The sequence below is a fragment of the Castanea sativa genome, chromosome 9 (genome assembly GCF_040712315.1).
Source record: "Castanea sativa cultivar Marrone di Chiusa Pesio chromosome 9, ASM4071231v1".
Lineage (NCBI taxonomy): Eukaryota > Viridiplantae > Streptophyta > Magnoliopsida > Fagales > Fagaceae > Castanea > Castanea sativa.
In genome coordinates this window covers 23,026,520-23,030,005 of record NC_134021.1, presented here as the reverse complement: position 1 = coordinate 23,030,005, position 3,486 = coordinate 23,026,520, and the positions used below count along the sequence as shown (strand labels likewise).

At 34.5% G+C, this 3,486-nt stretch overlaps 1 long non-coding RNA gene across 2 annotated transcripts; it reads right to left on the bottom strand.

Annotated features, from left to right (window-relative positions):
- Positions 1-1,276: 1,276 nt before the first annotated feature.
- LOC142609445 (uncharacterized) lies at positions 1,277-2,684 on the bottom strand. 2 transcript variants are annotated; one of them, XR_012839602.1, is made up of 4 exons: positions 2,555-2,684; positions 2,309-2,478; positions 1,773-1,999; positions 1,277-1,681 (listed from the first exon to the last, which is right to left on the bottom strand). It is a non-coding gene; the product is annotated as an uncharacterized LOC142609445 (long non-coding RNA). The 2 variants fall into 2 exon arrangements; XR_012839601.1 differs by having other exon boundaries at positions 1,277-1,999.
- Positions 2,685-3,486: the final 802 nt, after the last annotated feature.

Sequence of the window (3,486 nt, the reverse complement as noted above, 5' to 3'; positions counted from 1 at the left end):
GGAACAACAAAATCATCATTAAGTTGAAATGGAACCTCTGCTGCCGCTTTTGCTTGGTCTAAATATTGGTGCTCCAAGCTCCAATTGCAGGCTAAAGTTAAACTTAAACTACTTTCTTTGATAAATAGGAGAAATGCATTAAACGTAAATGGTTAAATTGTTCTAGTAACAAATGAGACCAATTACAGGCCAAATTACTTTTACTAACAAGAAGAAGTCAACCTAGTCCTTCGAAAAGCTTTATCCCAATCATCTAAAGAAAAGCTTTATTCCAATCATTCAAGAATATAATTTCAATAAAGTCATAAAGTAAAATGGGACCAGTGTCCGAAACAAATGCATAATCATAACTGTGTCAACCACTTTTCTTTTTAAAAGCAAAGAGTTTGCTTTTTTTATTAAAAGCAAGTTTTGGATACAATAGAAAGAAGATAGATTTGTCTACATCATCAACTAACATTGCAAATGGCAACTGTTCCTACTATAGACTAAACTCATTGGCTATTGCTATGTCCTTAATTTGAATTTGAGTTCGTTTAATAAACAAATATTTATAAACTTTTTCTTTGAATAAGAGTCCGGGCAAACCTGTAACCATATTAAGTACGGAAATGAGTTGTCTATAAAGCAAGATTCGATAAAGGTGGAACTACACAACTAATGAAGTTTCAAACTCTTTTTTTTTTTTTTTTAAATGAAAGAAAAACTTTCTTTTTTACCTAGTAAAAGAAATGAAGTCTGTGTAGTGGTTTGTGATTTTTATTAAGGTTATCTCCAACTACCTCTAGGCTGCTTGCTTCTGGCACAAAGAAGTGTTGGTTGATTGGAGCAATAGGGTTAATGAGTCAGATTGTGGATAAGTTTTGAATGGGGACCAACTTTGCTTGGAAAGCCAGCCATATGTGAGGGGATCTCTGTATTTGTTTGTAATTTCTACTAAGGTTATCTCCTACTCTCTCCAGGTTGCTTGTTTATGGCACAAACAAGTGTTCATTGATTGGAGAATCAGGTGAATGATGAACCACTTTACTTGGAAAGTCAGCCATGTGTGAGGATATTTGGCAACTTCACAGATTTGGCTGCTATAAAAATGTCTGCAAAATTTAGCTAAAGTTTTGGAATGCATAAAGCCTAAAAAATAATTAGGCCGAAGTATGGCCTTCGCAACAAGTCCTCAGCCCACAAAGATTAAAAATGAATTACAGATGTCTATAAAGCACTCATTTGAATTACAGATGAACTGTCTACAAACTACAAGGCACTCGTTGGAATTACAAATGAAATTCATTATTTAAACTTGTTCCACCAGAGCGTGTTATAACATGATGTTCTACAAATTACTAGCACCCGTGCCATAAATAGGACTCTAGATCCAGGGCCTTGACTGCAGCTGTGTCCTTAAGGCTGTAAAGCCACTGTTTTGGTGCATTGGAAGAGGCCATGGACCTGTCCCCTATAAAGAGAAGATTATCATTCCCTCCACTAGCCAATTGTTGGTCTGAGGAAGACCATTTTAGTCCACACCTCCTGAATGTGTCCCTCCATAGGTTTCAACAATGTGGGATCTCAGCCTCACATCATTGTTGATAATTTTACCATCCATTCCGCCAGATGTAAGGACATGATTTTTCCAATCCAGTGAACCGACTTCTTGGCTGTGACCGCCTATCAATGTTCTTAGCTGCATTGACAAAATCACAATATATCATCAAGCATTTCACAGGAAAACCATTAACAAGCAGAAAATATTTTGAGTTAGATATATTTAAGACCCTGTCTGTTAGTAGCAGAATCCCCATAGCTGGACACTATGAGGCGACGGGGCCATCCTTGTCATCAATTGTGAAAAGTTCTGAAGTGGAGCAATTTGAAGAATCCCAGAGGTATACTGCGCTGTGTAGAGCAATGGCAAGAATATTGCATTTGCTGCTACCCCAGTCAAGTAAATTCAAACTGAAATCGTGAAAATATTGGGAGCATCCAATATCCTCTCAGAACTCTGTCAGAATCAAGTTGGAACAATTAGGAGTAGTACACAAACATGCATCAGAAGCACAGAGACAAAGGCACCAAAATACAATACAGATTAAGCCTTTTACTAATTTCGAAGCACACCCATGTTCCAATCAACAATTCAAAATCCTAAAACCCATGTCTTAAAATAAATCCTCAATTTCAATCAATCATCGATTCAAAATCCTATCCTAAAACCCATGTCTTAAAAAATAAATCCTAAATTCTTTCATTCAAACACATGGATCAATCAATCATCAATTCAATAAATTTGAGAAATGTTATGCAAATATACCTGAGGAATGTGTTTCCGGGGTTTGTCAGGTTTAGTGTGTGGAATAGATTATGATGATGATAAAAGCCATTCCCGTGGGATTGGGAAGGCCAAGATTCGAGTCCGAGACCGGTTCATGTTGAAAGCCACGGAAAGTTTTCCTTGGAAGCAGCGGAGGGAACCAATGGATCCTGCATAGAGAAAAACAAAGAATGATTATAAATAGCAAAAACAGAAGATGAAAAACAAGAGAGAGAAATAGAGTACAGTGTTGATCGTGGCGAGAGCTCTTTGTTGTTTGCAGAGAATGAATGAGAGACTTCAAATTTGATCGACATTTGCGAGGGAAATGGACTGTCTCGGTGTGTGAGTATTGCGTAGAGTAGGACTATGAGTGGTTTTTGTGTTTTTTTTTTTTTTTTTTTTTTGAGAATGACGAGTAGTAGGCCCTTAAATTTATGACAAACTAACGGCTAACTCCTACAATGCACGGAAACTTAAATTGATTATGAAATTATACAATTGCATAAATTGCTCCTATCTAACTTAAATTTATGTCATAATTTGATGAAAGAATCAAAGATTAAAATATTCACAAATCAGAAAATTCATTGCCTAGGAATTGTTAAAATAAAACAAAACATATATGGCTACACAATAGAGAAATATAAGAGAAATAGTAGTTATCTTCAAAAAAATTATTCATAGTATGGTTGTTGAAAACTACCAAACACGTTCAGATATTGCTAAAACTAATGCAAAAAGTCAGATGTTAAAACTTCTAAAATGCCAAAAAAATCATTTTAAAAGAGAAATATAAGAGAAAGATGCCGTTGAAATATGCCAGACGATTTCATATAATGCAAAAAATAAATCCAGAAATTCAGATGAAACTAAAGAATTAGAAAATTTGGTGCCTACAAATTAATGAAACAAAATATAAACAAAAAAAAATATGGAACTACACATAGAAAAATATAAAAGAAAGATATTCTACCCTCAAAAGAATAATCCATTGTTATAATTGTTAAAATCTCAAAGAAAATTTTAAATGTTACAAAAAATTAACCAAAAAGTCAGTAGTTAAAACACAATGAAATTATCTAAATGAAACAAACTACTGGTGGGTTGAACCTAGCGCCAAGTTTACCCTAGGATAATAGCTTGTTGTTAAGACTTGAGATCAAAATTATATACAT